The sequence below is a fragment of the Diadema antillarum genome, unplaced genomic scaffold (assembly GCF_040938485.1).
Source record: "Diadema antillarum isolate AM-2024a unplaced genomic scaffold, OU_Dant_1.0 seq00000164_RagTag, whole genome shotgun sequence".
NCBI classification, from domain to species: Eukaryota; Metazoa; Echinodermata; class Echinoidea; order Diadematoida; family Diadematidae; genus Diadema; species Diadema antillarum.
The window spans coordinates 567,191-585,912 of NW_027271235.1; the positions used below are offsets into that span (position 1 = coordinate 567,191).

Here is an 18,722-nt window from a genome sequence, read left to right on the forward strand (position 1 = left end):
CCTTCCAGTAAAGCAACATAAGTTTCGTTTTTGTTTCATTTCGCTTTGATCAAGACACAATGAAATCAACTGAACGTAGTGTTTTGTAACTTGCACATGCTGAGGCTGTAAACAACATACTGGAGAACTAATTGTTAAAGTGTACGGTGTAATTATCCGGCTGTAACTTGCAACCCCTTACCTAACCGCAGCAGCGACCCCATACGGACAAATACGTACCGTAAAGGGGTCGCACAGCAAACCTATCCTGTCACGGAAGCACCTGATATGGCTAAGCATTTACGTGACCAGAGACCAAAATAGAGGGTTTTATACCGAAATTAGTGGCCTTACTCTTAGATAAGATACTTACAATCACGGCAGGCGAAGTCGATTTACAATATGATCTGTTTTGAGAGCCCTGTGAAAGAGTTTATCCGAGGTTTTTATAGTCCTACCGCATTTCGTATTGTAGTATGACTTACACAGCGCATGCGCTAATATGGATAAAACGTAGCACATACTGTAATACGCAATGTATGCGTGTGGAAAAAAACCGGACGGCTCGCTGAGAACTGAAATGAATATTCATGAGACGTAACAAATAGAATGCATGCTGGGCGATGATTTACTATCGGGCCTACCGGCACTTATTTATTTCGTTTTTAAAGCGCATTTCGAATGTGTGGTTCATTATTTATTTGCAATAAAGGAAGTGCACACATAATGAACATCTGGAGATGTGAAGGATTAAGAAAATAATAGGTGATTTTCATGATAGAGGGTATGTTTTGTTTTGTTTTTTTATTTTTTTCCCCAGTCTGCAGAGGAAATGCCCCAGATGTCTCATCTATGTAGATCAAGTTTCCTTTCACACTGTACATTATAGTTTTATTAAATGTTGTACATTCACAATGGGCTCCACTCACAAGCTCTGCTTCTTGGGGACTCATATTCATTTTTGCTTCATGTTCATTTTCTACTGTGATTTGAATTGAATACACTTCTGTTACATACATGTTTTGTTTATTTCCAATAGTTGAGAATTGTTTGATTATTTATTGAGAGACCTTCCCCCCCCCCCCCAAGACTTCTATCGCATGAGAGGAGATCCTTCCTGTCTTTCTTTTTCTGTCAGGCTGGTCACTTTCTGTTTGATTGTGTGTATGTGTGTGTGTGTGTCCGCGTGCATGTGTGTTTCATAATTATTGTGTGTAACAAGTTGGAAGAATTGGAAGCTAAATTTCTATGTACTGTGACATACAGATAAATAAAATTGACTCTTGAGTATTCATTCATTTTCATTCATTCATTCATTCATTCATTCATTCATTCATTCATAGCAATGGGACAAGAAGTGTCTTCTGAAAATTTTTGAAATTTCAAATGTCATAACTTCCTTATTTTTTATCCGATTTTTATCATTCTTGCACTGTTCTGCTGGATTTTTTTTTATCATTGTCGTGAAATTGATAAAATTTTAGATTGGCTTTCATCTTACAGGCATAATGGATTGGTTAATGAAAAACTAGAAATTAACCCTTTCAGATATATCCACATGGTCATTGGGATTGTATTCCATTGCTCCCCATGGCTTTTTTTTTAATGTTGTCTTGCTTGATCAATACCCTTTTAGAGCTCCTTTTAAGCCTTATACATACGTGTATGTACAATACTGCTGAAATGCATGCCGGTATTCCCCAACGCGTTTACATCGTTCGTTTGCTTGCGATCGGCGGTCATGCCATCAGACAAGGAGTATGTATTCGTAGAGGCGCACGCATTTCTGTGGTCATTTCACTCATGCCTTTTTTTAACCCATGATCCGATCCCGGCTTTGCAGCAGCGTGGCAGATGACATGATAGAACGAGTTTACTTGTGCAGATTTTTAGAAAAATTGAAAAAATTACAGCAGTATAAAGATCTGATTGCGTTTGTTTTCATTTCATTCCTTCAGAATGGTCTCATAATGAAGATAGGCACAAAAGGGATAACGAAATTTGTCCTGTTGTTTACCTTTCAAGAACGCATGCACAAAATGTGACGAGAAAAAAATTAAAAAAAAAATCATAAAATCATCGCAGTCCCGTTGAAATTTGCGGAAACAGGCGCGAAAAGGATCTTGAATTCGGTCCTGCATGCCATGTTGGTTATCAAAAACGCATGCACAAATGCGAAGAAATTATCGGGAAAAAAAAAACTATGTACTTTCAATCCTTCTTGTGCGTGCATCACAACAGATTACAGCCGAAAGAATTCACGAAATCATCGCAATCCTGCTGATATCTGAGGTATAGAAATAGGCGCAAAAAAAATCGTGATATTCGAATAGTGCGAAGAGATTATTGGGGGAAAAATAAAAGACACATTTTCAACCCCTTCTGCCGGTGGTGCATCATAAAGATTACAGCCGAATATAAAATCATGGCAATCCCGTTGAAATTTGAGGAAACGATAGGCGCAAGAAGGATATCGAATTCGGCCCTGAATACTGTCTTTCAAAAAACGCATGAATAATTCCGAAGAGATTTTCGGGAGAAAAATAAAGAATGTTTTTTCAACCCTTCTGGTGTGTGCATCACAAAAGATTAGAGCCGAAATAATTCATAAAATCACCGCGATGCCGTTAAAGTTTGAGGAGACAATATAGGCGCAAAACGAATCATAAATTCGGCCGTGAATACCTTCTAATCCGAGAGGACGCGCATTTACGAAATGTGGGAGAGAATATCGGTAAAAAGTATAAAAGGACACATTTTCAACCCCTTTTGGTGTGTGCAAAGTAAAAGATTACAGCCGTAGGAATTCATGAAATCGTCACAATCCCGCTGATATTAAATTGATAGGCGCAAACAGGATCATGAATTCGGCCGTGTTATGATCTTTCAAGAACGCATTTACGAAATTCGAAGATTTTATCGGGGAAAAATAAAGAACACATTTTCAACCCCTCTTGGCGCGTGAATCATTAAGATTATAGCCGAATAATAATCCATGAAATCATGGCAATCCCGTTGAAATTTGAGGAAACAATAGGCGCAAAAAGGATCGTGAATTTGGCCCTGCATGCTGTGTATCTTTCAAAAACCCATACCGCATGCACAAATTCGGGAGAAAAATTTAAAAGACACATTTTAAACCTCTTTTGGCGCTGCATTATAAAAATTACAGCCGAAATGATTCATGAAATCATCACAATCCCGTTGAAGTTTGAGGAGAACAAGAGGTGCAAAAAGAATCATGAATTCGGCCGTATCATTTCTTCTAATCCGAGAGGACGCATTTACGAAATGCGAAAAGATTACCGGAGCAAAATAAAGGGTGCATTGTCAACAATTCTGGTGTGTTCATCACAACAGATTACATCCGAACAGTGATCCGAAGTAAAGTTCATGAAATCGTCACAATCCCGCTGATATTTGAGTTAGAAATAAGCGCGAAAAGTTTCGTGAATTTGACCCTGATGCCGTATGCTGCCGTATATACCTTTCAAGAGCGCATGCACAAATGCGAAAAGATTATCGGGAGAAAAATAAAGAACCCCTTCTGGCACGTGCATCAGAAAATACTATACAGCAAAAATAATTCATATAATCATTACAATCCAGCTGAGCACCAAAAATGTGAAAAGCGCAGAACTTAAGTAACGCGTGTTACTCTACGTGCGCCGATGTTGACAAAAAGTCACAAACGCATTTGATACAATCTGATTTTGTTCATAATCATTTAACACTTTGATTCACAAACATTCAATTCTTTTAAAATGGTTCTATACACGAAGAAGAGATAGGAGTACAAAGCATTACAAATTCGACCCTGCAGTGTACTTTCAAGAACGCCAAGATACGGGAAGAAATTTTCGGAGGAAAGTTAAAAACCGCATTTCAGTCCCTTCTTTTTTTCTTTTTTTTTACTTCCTTTTCGTATCAACAAATCAATTCACAAATGATTCCTTTTTGTTCCTTCTCAAGAAAATGATCCGTAAACAAGGCACTTGAGTTTACAAAATGTTTATTTGCAAAATGTATTTTTTTTTTTGGGGGGGGGGGGGGGAGGTAATATTATTGTCGACAAAAACATGAAAATAAATTTGCAAGCCAGTTAATGCTTTTTAGCTCACCTGAGCCAAAGGCTCAAGTGAGCTATTGCGATCGCCCTTCGTCCGGCGTCCGTCGTGCGTCGTGCGTCGTCCGTCGTCCGTCGTCCGTCGTCCGTCGTGCGTCGTGCGTCGTGCGTAAACTTTTTACATTTTCATCTTCTTCTTGAAAACCCCAAGACCGATTTTCATCAAACTTGGCAGGTAGCATCCCTAGGGGGTTAGGAACTCAATTTGTTAAAATGGGCACCATGCCCCACCCAGGGGGCCCCCAGGGGGGCCCAAACCCCCCAAAATTAAGGAATCTGTAAAAATCTTCTTCTCTAGAACCAGAAGTGATAGAGCTAAGTTAATACTATGAGTTAGTACATTGATGACTGTAGTTTCAAGTTTGTTCATGGCAGAATCAGGGGTGCCCCCCTTGGGACCCAGGGGAGGGGGGTGGGGAAGGGTTCTAATGGGGCCTAAATTGTACATTTTCATCGTCTTCTTGAGAACCCCATGACCCATTTTCACCAAACTTGGCAGGTAGCATCCCTAGGGGGTTAGGAAATCAATTTGTGAAAATGGGCACCATGCCCCACCCAGGGGGCCCCCAGGGGGCCCAAACCCCCCAAAATTAAGGAATATCCGCAAAAATCTTCTTCTCTAGAACCAGAAGTGATAGAGCTAAGTTAATACTATGAGTTAGTACATTGATGACTGTAGTTTCAAGTTTGTTCATGGCAGAATCAGGGGTGCCCCCCTTGGGACCCAGGGGAGGGAGGGGGTGAGGAGGGGTCCTAATGGGGCCTAAATTGTACATTTTTATCTTCTTCTTGAGAACCCCATGACCTATTTTCACCAAACTTGGCAGGTAGCATCCCTAGGGGGTTAGGATCTCAATTTGTTAAAATGGGCACCATGCCCCACCCAGGGGGCCCCCAGGGGTCCCAAATCCCCCAAATGAAGGAATCTTTATAAATCTTCTCTAGAATCAGAAGTTATATATAGAGCTGAGATAATACTATGAGTGAGTACATTAATGACTGTAGTTTCAAGTTTGTTCATAGGAGATCCAGGGGTGCCCCTCTTGGGTAGGGGGGGGGGGGGTGGTGGTTGGAAGGGTCCAAATGGGGGCCTGAATTGTACATTTTCATCTTCTTCCTGAAAACCTCATGATGGATTTTTGTCAAACTTGGCAGGTAGCATCCCTAGGGGGTCAGGATCTCAATTTATCAAAATGGGCACCATGCCCCACCCAGAGGGCCCCAGGGGGCCCCAATCCCCCCAAATTAAGGAATCTTAAAAAAATTGGGCCCTTATTGTACATTTTCATCTTCTACTTGAGAATGCCTGGTCAAATTTTGGTAGAGCTGTGAATAATTTAGATTAGTGACTGCGTGAAAGGTGAACTTGCGATACTCAGGTGAGCGCTAGACCCGCGGGTCTCTTGTTCAGGTTGTTGTTGACCAGTAAATTTTATGTTCCGACCAGTACAAAAATGGGGAGGAAAATGGATATTTACTGATCCGACAGAGACAGGTTGGACCGGCAGAAAAAAAAAAATGGGTTAGTGTGCAGCCCTGCTTTATCCAACTTCCAAGATTTGGTGATGAAACCAAAGCAAGCACTCTTGCCAAACTCAGTTGGCAACATTAGGAAGGTGTCATTCTGTTTCACTGCGTTCTTGATAATTTCTATTTGCTCCACTTTGAACTTAATTCTTTTTGCATCCTCCTCTACTTCACTTAGAGCATCTTTGAACTCCATGATACCTATCGTATTGGTACGAACAAGTGTCCCTTATTAAATGAGACCGAGAACCAAATACGAGCAACATTGTACATATGGCAGATGACGTAAAATATGAATATTCATTTGCGCATGCGCAGATCAGTATATTCGCGTGATACGTTCAAATCGGCGAACGGACAGTATCTCGACTAGACGGTCTCAAAGATGACTATTTATCTTGTTTTCGGAGGTAATGGTGAGAAATACATAGTCGTTTCTATTGTTCAACAATAATGGTTTTATATCATGTGGCTTTTCGTTGCGAATCCAAGTGTCCTTTTGAGCGGTGAGTTGTTTACGTGTTGCAGTGCATTTGAGTGCTTCCTAAAATTGCATGGGTTGCTTCGGGGCGCTGTTACTGTGTTACAGCGCCCCGCGACGGGGTTACCAAGCAATAACTAGATACTCTAACCCTAACTGCGACCAGCCCCAACACGCAGTGTTGGGGCTGCGCATTGTAGCAGACATGATCATGACAGGCGAAGTATAGCGCCTAAAAATCAATATGAAATCGCAAAAATTCTGCAATATGAAGACTTACAGGTGAAGATGTAATGTTGAAGACTGACTGCGTTCAACTTTTGGTTCTGGCAATAGTCCCTTTCTGCTCGGTTTGATGAGTTAAATGCGACTCGGTCGAGAGGAACTCGGGAGAACTACATCTTATACAGTCAATGGATTTGAGATTTGTGCGCATGCGCTGGCCGTCAAGTCGTGTAGCTTTGTGGCAAGGCCTTATCATAATGTTGGCAAACCCTCTCGCTGTATATTGCGTTGCTTTCTGGGTGGGTGCGCGCGCGCAGGCCTTGTCAGAAGGCTAAACGCATTGCGACTCCGCCAGCACATGAATATTTGGGCATTTCCACAGTAAATGGGTAGTTTTAGGTTGGAAAAACATGAAAAATTAAAATTGTCTTCAGAGTATCCATATTTCAGAGTTTGGTAGCCTAATACCTATATTAAATATTTTTAAGTAGGAAAAGATAACTTTGTATTCAAATAGAGCTTGAGTGGGTATGTAAGTAAGACATGTGTAATAGCTATGGGGCGAACGCGTGTAACACATAGAGTAGGACAGAAATATTGGAATGATGGATTCCTAATACAAAGAACACAAATATTGATTTGAAATCATCTGACACTATTTATTGTGCTGATACATTATGATAAGAACAATTTAGGGTGTCCATATTTGTGAAAACATTCATTATTTGTGTCATTTTGAAGTGTGCATGCATGATTAATGCCAGAAAATTTGTGCATCATATCCGAAAGGTGAGATCATGTTTGTACTAAGTTCCTCCATAATCGGGCAAACTGTTGTCATATTCATATCTGTATGGGTGCATGTGTGTGTGAGGAAAAGCCAAAGCTTCATTGGCATAGAGTTTCTTGAAATTCCAAAGTACATGATATGACATGTATCACTGCATTAGTGGTGAACGTATGTAACACAAGAGTAGGACAGAAACTTGAACTTTACAGAGTTTTTGAATTTCCAAGGTATACAATACACTCCCATTCTCCAGTATATTGTGTAGTTCATTTTAAACCGCAATGTGCAGTATATACAAAGGCTGAAATATCGAAATACTGTATGCAAAGGAGCATTTTGCTGTTGTCATTGGGTCAGCAGTTACCATTTCGTGTCCATTACACCTTGAATTGATATTCCTACATACACATATGTAAATCAAGTGGATTGTATTTGCCTGTCCAAATTTAAAACTAAAGCGATTTTTTTTTTTACTGATACAAAAATACATACAAATGTATTGATACAGTTTATAAGGAATTAACTAGAATTTCAGTCATCACATCCCAAACTCAATCAACACGCAGGCTCTGGAAACAAGAATTAAAACTTGCATTGTTCATTTTTCTATTGCATTTAATGTCCATCAGCCACAGTCAGAAACATAAAGCAGTTAATGTACTAATAGCTGATTTCAATGTGGAAAGAAACTGTTATTTGATAGTGCAACAGTTAAATCTGTTCATTTCAATTTACATTCATTTGAAAATGAATAGTTGTAACATTCATTAAGGAAATAATCCTAATAGGAAATCACATACACAAAGAATGACACTTTCTGAATTGTTCAGTGTTTCTATAGTAGCCATGATATAAAAAATCATGGGCGTACATACTCGAGCAGGATTTGAACCTACGACCCCCTGATCTCCGGACAGGCGTCATCTCCACTAGACCATCGAGCTTCTGCCTGACAGCAGAAAAAAATTTAATAAATCATGGACGTACATACTCGAGCAGGATTTGAACCTACGACCCCCTGATCTCCGGACAGGCGTCATCTCCACTAGACCACCGAGCTTCTGCCTGACAGCAATGAAAACATCTTGACAGAAAAATTCCATGAATTTGAAAGCGCCCTTTTCTTTCCCTGCCAATTCAATGCAGTGTACATTTTTATATGGTGTATCTAGGCTCATACAGGCTCCATAAACAAGAATTAAACTTGCATTGTTCACTCTTCTATCGCCTTAATGTCCATCAGCCATAGTTAAGAAACATATGGTTTATCAAGAATAATACTGATATCGCCTTATACTTTCGGCTTTATTGCAAACATTTTAAATGGTAGGATATTGTGATACAACAGACTGACACATATGCATCAAATGTGATGTCTTGAACATATTTCAAATCACTGCTCCAAAAGGTAAACTGGACCTTTAATGTAAATCAGTCACAGTAAGAAACATAAAAAAGTTAATGTGCCATCAACTGTTTTCGAAGAATAACACTTTCCGAAATGTTCAGGTACTGTCAGAGAACTCTTAACTTTACAATCTATGAGTTGTTTTGTAAATTAGACCAAAAAAAACCAAAACACACGCACAAAAAAACCCCACCCTTTTTATGTGCCCACCCATTCGATACATGTATGCATTCAAATGGTGTAGAAGGCCCATCCTGGAATTTCAGTCATCATATTCCAAACTCAATCAACATACAGGCTCTGAACACAATAAAAACTGACATTGTTCGTTCTTGTATCGCCTTAATGTTCATCAGCCACAGTAAGAAACAAAGCAGCTAATGTAACAACTTTTTTTATTCAGTTGTATCCCTGTTTATATCTTGCTTTACAACAAAAGCGATGGTAAGTATTGATTTAGGTGATGACTCGGCTTTTAACTTTTTGAAATATCATATAGGTTCTCTTAAAGGCATTGAAAGTTTACTTAAGTGAAAATCAGTTTTGAAAAGGCTGAGATATCCAAAAAGAAAGTTGATCAAAGTGATCCTCATAAAAGTTGAAACCCAGATCTTCTATTTCAATAACATCGGTTTACTTTGTGGTTTCTTACCTCAGCCATTTGAAGACCATGTTTCATAAGCTAAACTTTGAATTCCTTGTAGAATTGTATGCTCATAAAAATTTCATAAGTGGTTTCTTAGTACATTTTATCTTGCAAAAAATTAAAAGCTCAAGTCATATCTGATATAGTTTACAACTTGAAGGAAAAAACAACAACAATTGCTGTCTTGTGGTGCTTTGCTCCTCCAAGAGAATGGGATCAGGCATTCTGCACAGGATATTGTTTGTAGATTCTCCGGAGATGTCGTCTTTGAACGACCACTTGAAAACTCCATGCCTTGGTTTCCCCATCAAGTCATCATCCAGGATGTCTTTTACCTGTCAAAAAAAAAAGTATACATACATAATCAACAAATACATATATTGAGTTCATTTTATCACAATTTTTGAAAGTTTGGAATATTCCTACATACTGAGTGCAGATAAAAGATTGTTCAAAAGCCATGTACATGTCACCCGCAATTGAAATATTAATTATAGTTAAACATTTTGCTGCATAGTTATTCCGTAAACCAAGCAATAAAATACACAAACTACAAATACAGTAGACTCTTATTTTTTTTAAAAATTGAATTTTAGAAAAAAAAAACTGTTACTGTAGACAACAAAAGTATGTGTAGCCATCCAATTTGAAGAGCTGTGTTTTATCGAACAATCTTCATTCAAAGACATCTAATAATAAAACATTTCCAATAAGTTTTGAATACACTTGTATAGGATTATAGAAATTTGGAGGAGGCCGTGAGTTATCGCCATCTTCGAAAGGTAATGTGTAATATATATTTTTTGCTGCAGACAGCAATTGAGTATCAACACCTCTGCACAATGTTTGCCCTCTTGACTTTCTTTTCTGTTTGATTATTTAGTAATGTATGCAATATTTATAGATTTTGGGAAATAAATACAGAATACTTCTGTACATAAAAGCAATGTATGTTTGCCATAGAATCTATCAACCCACCTAGCAACCTTTCCTGGCCAAAGTTACCAAAAAAAGGATAGGTGTAATTCTTGGTATCGCCAATACCTAGTTGCCGTGCAGAGAGCAGTGTTTTAGATGCATTATGAGATAGCTTACAGGACAAACTTGACCTGGTTTTGGCTGCTCATGCACTCAGATCATGCTCTATCTTTATCCAGAGGTATTTTTGTTGAAGATTTCTTCGCTTTCCATCATGTGACCAGCACATTGAAGCCTTGCAGTGGTGAACCAGGACTCTAGTGACCGCAAATCAGTAAAACTTCCAACTCTTTTCAGCTGAATTTTAACCAAGAAAAAAGGGATGGCAATGGAAAAGCAGACAATTAACTCCATTGAATCATATGGGAACTGCAACCTCTACTTAGCGTGAGACAACCAGAAGTGAACAAGGGCACAAAAGAATCCCAATGTGTATCTGTGACAGAGCTCTTCAGCATGCACAGAAGTTTTTTGCGCACTGGCGATACGAAGAATTGATGGCAACTTCATGAAAATATGCATACATACCTTATCACTGGAAAGCAAACATGCTTGGCATGATGAAGAGATGCTCTGGGCACTCAAAGATTTAAAAACTTTCCACCAAAAGCTGTAGAACACGGCAATGCAGCTTCTATAAATAAAATGATAATAACATCAGGTGAAAACCCCGATAACCACAGATATGGCTACACGACAACGGATGAAGATATTACCAAAAAAAAAAAAACCAAAAGGAGGGCTAACTACAATTGTACATAATCATTCAAAAAGATATCTATGATAAAATCTTTATAATAAAAAAGAATATGCCATAGTGTCAAAAAATATGGAGGCCATGGCTTCTATCATTGAATGGTAACAATCACTGTTTGTTTCACACTGTAGGAAGCAATTCAATATCTCCTACAAACATCCTACACAAATTGCTCTGCAATCATTTATTCATGTATGCACTATAAATTTATATACTTTAAAAATGAATAAGTCCTGTACATAAAAGGAACTTTTTCTTTGTCATGGTCTGAAAAAAAAAAAAAAAAAAAAAAATATATATATATGTATATAATATATATATATATTATGCACCCTTAATATAAACAAGAGTGCCCATGTAGCAGCCTTTTTGGCCAAAAAAAAAAAAAAAGAAGATTACATAATGAAATGAAAATGTGCATTCACACCTTATCACTGAAAAGCAGACAGGCTGGTCATGATGAAGGGATGCTCTGGGCACTCAGAAAATCTCCACCACAAGCTGTAGAACAGGGCCACGCAGCTTCTATAGTGATAATCGTATCAGAAGAAAACCCCAAATATGCAAACATGTGGCTACATGACAATGGACCAAAATATCATGGAAGACAACAAAATGAAGACTACACATGTACCAGTTCTATGACATCTACAAATAAAATATTTACAATACATAATAGCATGGCATTAAAAATATGGAGGTCATGGCTTCTTTGAAAGGTATTACTGTTACTTGTAATGTTTGTTTTCCACTGTAGAAAGAGATTTAATATCTCCTACACAATTTGCTTAGTGGTCATTAATTCATGTATGCAATACAAATTTATAATCTTCATTAAATAAATACAAAATAGTTCTGTAAATAAACATAACATCGCAGAATTTCTGCGAAGTGAAGTTGCGGAACTTTGGTCATGTCATATATTTATTAGAGCAGAAAGATTTAGGGCTGATTTCATGACAGGGATCGTTTTTAGGACATGACACAGGCCAGCAAAGAGCAAACATGGTGGATGGTGCGACAGCTGGAATGAGGCTCTGCACAGATAACTGTCCAGGCCACAAAACACAGGGTGTTATGGACATATTGTACATTGAGTCAGGGTCACTTAGCTCCAACGAGCCCTCCCGCAAAATCACAAAAATATGTATATACACCTCACCGTAACACTGGAGAGCAGACAGGCTGGGCACCAGCATGATGATCGAAGGGATGCTCTGGTCACTCACGACACAGATTGAATCACCACTAAAAGGTGCAGAACAGGGCAGCACAGCTTCTCACATAACAGTTGCTAGTTGTCTAGTCTACATCACAACATAGAAATAGAATCTAAATAAATAAATCATATCATGAGAGAACTGCAATCCATGAGCTCATGTGGCTGAAGGACAACATTAACAACGTTAGAAGTCGAGTTTGCACTTTGCTTAGGCAGAAATAAATCAAGTCAAATCCCGATGTAGGCCTGGTAAATTTTCTTTTCTAACTTGTTTGATCATGGGTGTCTACATACACTAACGATATCGTGTGGTTACACTTGCACTTTAATAGGACTCATGTCACTAGCGTAGCGCTAGCTTGGCTTTCGAAATTCAATATTAAAATGTTACAGTTACACTCGTTTCGTAAACTGAATAGCGAGTTAACGTTAACACGGTTACAGTGCATCAGCTCACGATGGACAGTGGAGTTAAACTTGTATTCAGCCATTTTAAGTACCACTCTTGGCTTAGCTTTCGTTCATTGCTGTTCTGTCACTGTCAGTTTGTTTTTATTTTGAGGAAAAAATATTACGAAAAGATGAAAAGAAAGATTATTTGAAGCTGGAAGCAACGAAGAATTTACTGACAAAAAATAACACATGTGGGACTTGGCTCAGTTATCGTCCGTGTGAACTCGAAAACTAGTAGTGAAAGCTAGCATACAGAGAATCTCAAAAGAATTTCTAATAATGCCAGCAGGGCCATTAATCCTAAAAATACGGAAGATTCTACTCTAGAATGCAAAATTTACCTTTTGTCAGTGAGAGTCGTAATCACCTCCGTCATATTCAGATCTGAGCAGTCGATGCTGGATTGTACGCAATGCAGACATAACACGGGAAATTTCATTGCGAACGATACGCAACCTTGGACAGAACGGCGCGAAACAAGGAGGTAAGCAAGACATGGGAACGATCTGTCTGAGTTACGCGCGTGCGAACACACGTAACGAAGACCGATTGTCGATTCTGTCCACCGTTCGTGCGTCCCACCAAGCGGAGCGTACCCACTGAACGCACGCAACATACTGGACAGAATTAGAAACGGAAGCTGAAGCTAGACAACTAAATGTTCTGAAAAGACAGCAATGCTTGTGGCGCGAAACCGAAAGCAGATGTCTAACTTCAGGGTAGTGTCGGCGTTTCCGTGTTAAATCGAACGACTCTGGAGTGTCTCAACTAGCAGTTACGTACGTTCGCGGCGTGGACAGAAAATTGAATTTGGTAACTTTGAATACGGATATTAAATATTTGATTTGATTTTCTGTTGAATTAGTGAAACCTAACTTGAAACTGTGGTCAGCAAAGTGTATTTAACACAAAATAACTGCACTATGACGCCTGGAAACCAAACGAAATTGAGGCCGAACGTACGTAACTGAAGTAGGACAGAACGCCGACCTTTTTGGTCCAGCTTGCTTTCCACTCTCTCAAAACTCGTGTAATCGTTCAGGGCGAACAAGAAAATGATTTCTCGGTGCATTGGCGATAAATTTTGAATTATAATCCATCCAGGGTGCGTGTCTTCTAAGAAAATTTATTTTATACAAGTTACAATTTATGTCAATTTTTATTTCAAATTTGCACATTATCAACAATATTAAATAAAAACAAACAAACCAGCACATCACAAAAAAATGACAAAAAGACTCAACGAGGTTGAATATTTTATTTCACCTTGCCACATTTACTCACGAAATAAACAAAAAAAGATGATTAAAACAAATATATTCAAATGAAATTGCTCTATGTCTAGAGTGCATAAAACTACCCATTTACCGTGGAATTGCCCATTTACATGCGCAGTGTACTGCATACTGATTTCGAAAATTGTGAATGGGATGGGGAGCTAGGACTACGGACCCGTATATGGCCGTGAAAAAACGTTTTTTCAAGATCATTGGACCAGTGTGAACACGAACAAGGTGAACGAAGGGTATTAATTAGATAAGAATCTTATGTATACTATAAAAATACGTTTTTTCCTCGTGATATTCGAAACTTACGGAGGTGCGAAAATCTGTGACAGACTGTGTATGTTTTTCAAGCTTACCGATATAGCACTCTATTGACTCAGGACGCTCCCACAGTGTGTAACTGTGTATACGGAGCGTCCCGGGGTTACTCTAACCCTAACTCTAACACATCAACTTTATCCCCCTTATTAGATGTAACGTTACACGTTTATTTTCTCACGGCTATGCCATTATAATCACGAGAGCATTTTAATCATCCTTCAATCCCAATAGCTTAAAAGTTCACGTAACCTTACAATTTCTCTAAACCTGCCATCAACTTTGGTCTTCATTATCCCACCGAATTTCTTTCGCCCAAGCGTCTTTCAGCCGACATACATAGACTACCACGCGCACAAAACTATGCAACATACACACACAACGCGTGACTAGTCGACTGCGGATGAATTATACTAGTGAAATGCCCATACCACAGCATAACATACAATCCCACTGTAGCTGCAGCAGGAGCCGGCAACTGACAGCTAAAATTCTATCCTGAGTATAAACATTGCTTAGCACTATCGCCCTCAAACATTATACAATGAACATGCACTGGTAATCATAATATCTTAATTGCCATTATAATACCCCGACATACAGCTTTAAATATCACTTTACAATAGGCTCGACTCACCATCCTGCTAGGATCTGGGATCAAGGCTTAGCAGCAGCTTCTGGTTAGAGCTTCTCTAGCTCTCTCATCAAAGATCATCGTACACTCCATATTCAAGATGGCCAACTCTCGGTCGAAAAGTGAAACGCTGGGAGGAGTGCGCCAACTAGCGTTCAGCGGGGATAGACTTCAGCGGGTGAAGTTTTCAGGCCATGTGATTGTGTGCAGGTACCTGAGCATGCACTTTCGCGATATATTTATGTGAGACCAAAGACAGGCTATTGAAGACAAGAAAGAAGGAATTTTCTGTAGATCTAGAGAATCATGAGTAAATATAGGAATTGGTGCACCAATAGCTACACCAAACCACCAACAGGTTCATCATTATTTCGATTTACAATTATCCAAGTTGGGTTGTATGTAGGTTCCTATACTCTTATACACAATAATAATACTAGTAGCCTTAGGCCTATAGTATTGCATCGACGTAGCCAGGGTAGGGGAGGGGGTTATTGGAGGAGGTTGTCTCCCCCACCCCCCCCCCCCCCCCACACACACACACACAGTGAGAACTTTTTACACTTTGATGTTGTAAACGGTGCAATTTGATGCATTTTTGCGTGTTTTATCAACTTAAGACGGTCCCACTGGTTTAAGTATAAGGTAGCAGTGTTTTGATATAAGTTAGGCCTATTATTGAACAATTTGGCCCCAAAATGTTATCATTTCAGTAAATTTCCTGTATTTACATGAATATCATGTTCAGCAAACCAAAAAAAAAACAACAACAACAACAAACAAACACACAAACACACACATGAAAACGAGGGTGTAAGGGAGGGGTATATCTCCTCCAAAAGGAAGATGATTTTGCATTTTCAGACCTGAAATTCAGCGATCTGGTGCAAATCATAAACCTTTGATGAAATACTTACAAATTTTCCCCCCAAAAAAATAAATAAATGATGCAAGTAGACAAGGCTTTTTACAAGGAAGTGTTGAAAGCTAAATCACGAAATTTGGCTCTTATTCCGCGTGTGCATCATCACTGTGTATGTTAAGGTCTATATAGATGGGGGAGGGTGTGGGAAGGGGTGCCCCCTCCCACATCCGACGGAGATTTTGCGTTTTAAGAATTGAAATAAAGTGATCTGGGCACACTTTCTTTGTGTGTCAAAAATTCGGAAATTGCCATGGAGGGGACCAAGCAATGGGTATAGGTGGCAAGATACGTCTCCCATATTCGGGGGAGCTTTTTCATTTGAACTGAAATTCAACGATCTGGCGCACACTTTTGCTGGAATATCTTGAATTGTCAATCAGAGAAGTGTAGCAAGTAGGCCTATGTGGAAGGAGACAAAGGAGGAGGATGTGGGAGGGGATAAGCCTTATTCCACCTCCTATCAACACGAGGAAGACTAATTGCAGTTAAACGTTCTGGTGCACACATTTTGTCGCATTTGGAAAACTCTCAATTTTCAAAGTGTGACCATAGAGTGGGGGGGGGGGGGGATGATTTATGATAGTCACCATCACATACAATCACGATTACAAGCCCATAACCGGACTGGCGCAATAGTTGGGGGGGGGGGCCTTGGGGAGCTTGGTGGGGAGCTGCCCCCGTTTTTTTTGTTGTTTTTTTTCAGAGGACAAAGGGATTGAATGTTTGCATCCCCGACATTTCTTTTTTTTTGTTTGGCATGAAATATAAGATGGGAGGGTTATCAGCCGACTTTAGGCCGAAAATTGCACGTCAAAAATGTCAACACCTTTTTGTTGCTGTTTCGCTTTTCTTTTGTTTTCGTTTTGAAAAACGATTTTGACACCCTCACTTTTTAAAACATAGCCTCGCCCTGCAAAATGCGAAAATGGAATCAATGAAATAGTACATGTAATATGGATAATCATTACCAGGGGCATCGTTCAGTTTATACAATTGATGGGAGTGGACCAAAACATAAAAAAAAAAAAAATCTGCGCGAGAGAGCGGAGTGACCGAGAGGGCGAAGGGAATGGAAGGGACATGGGAGTCGATCCGTTTTCACGATTGGGGGAGGGGAACTTAGAATTGAAATATCTGTACGAGGGTGTAGGAGAGGGGCCTCCCACGCTTAGAAGATTTTGGATTTTTAGACCTGAAATTCAGCGATCTGGAGTACACTTTTGGTGAAATGTTGGATTTTTTTTCTATAAAAAGTAAGAAAAAGAAATGAAGAGTTTGTTTGCAAAAACCGATAAGTCCATATTTACCAAATGGAGATATTTGCGATTAATGGTCAAGAAAAATAAAGAGAATGATAAGAAAAATTTTGCTTCTTTTGACCACAACTTTAAAAATTAACCTTATTATGTAGTGACCGATATGTCATTTAAAAGGTATTTTGTATACTTTATGACAGAGACCGTACTTCAAAATCTTCAAAAATTATAGAATTATAGAATGATGCGCACTTTTTTTTTTGGAATTATTCGGAAAATGATTGTCAATCCCCAAAGTGCTCACAGAGTCTAAATCAATGGATAACCTACAGCGATCGGGCGGGAGAATGGTAAATTAAACGAGGATTAGGGAACTTTTTTATTTGATAGAATTGAAGTCATGGATCTGATGCAAACTTAAATGAAACATTTTTGAATCTGTCAATCAAAATGTGCCAGGAAAAGGGCCGAAGTGTAGCGGAGGAGGATGTGAGAGGGGGATACCCCCTCCCACGCAGGAGAGATTTTGCTATTTAGAATTGAAATTTAACGATCTGCTGCACACTTTGAGTGAAAATTATAATCTTAATCAGAGGTTGACAGGGAGCGGCTTAGTCATGCACATGCTTACAGTAGCGGGGCCCTATACACACAATTATTTTTCACCCCCCCCCCCCCGCCTTCCAAATCCCCGGTCCAAATCTTTGGGAGGGGGGGGGGGGGAGGGCGACTGCCTCCATCCCCCCCCCCCTTGCTACGCCGGTTCTTATATAGTAGTCAAATAATTCACTCTACTTGTTAAGTATTCTGTTGAATAAAGACCCTAAGAATGTATAACTCTGAATTAATATTGTGTATTGCCATGATTTTATTGTTGTTTCAATCATGAAAATCCAAATAAGCAGAATTCCAGTTTATATCTAACACATCTCTCTGTTCTGTAAATGCAGTGTTGAATAGCAGTCACTGTTGTGCTTGTGTACCCTGAATGATCCGGGAAATGATCGAATTACAAGTATAAAATTATAGTCATGATGATAAGCTGTGATATTATTAGCTGCTAAAGGTCTGTTTATTTTGTTCCTTAATATAAATATTTTTCTTTTAAAAGAAAAACGTGTATTGTGTCTAAGAAACTTTTGTAACTAAATTCGAAATTTTAACCTACAAGAGGTACCCGTAAAAATATGTTTTAAACCCTTTTCTGTCAACTCAAACCTTTATTTTTAATTGCTTAAAAACAAAATATGATAAGCCTTATAAGAATTGTAGCATGATTTTCAAGTGAGGTTATATAGCCATGCTTACTACAAAAATCAAACATTTCAGCGAACATGTAACGTTGACAAAAATTCTTGCCATTTTCTTAAGGAGAAAAAATACCCTCATAGTTTTAGAGAAAATATGATATAACAGTGGATTCTTTGACTAGTTTTCACTCCAGAAATGTATACTTTCATTTACATAAAGAAGTAATAATTTGAAAGTAAGAGCGCTGAAAAGGCCTATAATTCAAAAATTCCTATAGATGTACAAAATCCTGCATGTCAGACGTCTAGTCTGATCACTGGAAGTAGATGGATTTCAGTGATTCCGACCCAGGTTCGATTATCCCCGCTCACCGCTAGAGGGCGGCAGCCACTTGCGTTTCATCAGCGGCCGTGTAAAAGCGGGAGAGTTGACCATCAGATAATCTGCAAAGAGTATTAAT

At 38.9% G+C, this 18,722-nt stretch overlaps 1 non-coding gene across 1 annotated transcript; it reads right to left on the reverse strand.

Moving 5' to 3' along the window:
• Positions 1-7,999: 7,999 nt before the first annotated feature.
• Trnas-gga (transfer RNA serine (anticodon GGA)) lies at positions 8,000-8,072 on the reverse strand. Its single transcript has one exon. It is a non-coding gene; the product is annotated as a tRNA-Ser (tRNA).
• Positions 8,073-18,722: the final 10,650 nt, after the last annotated feature.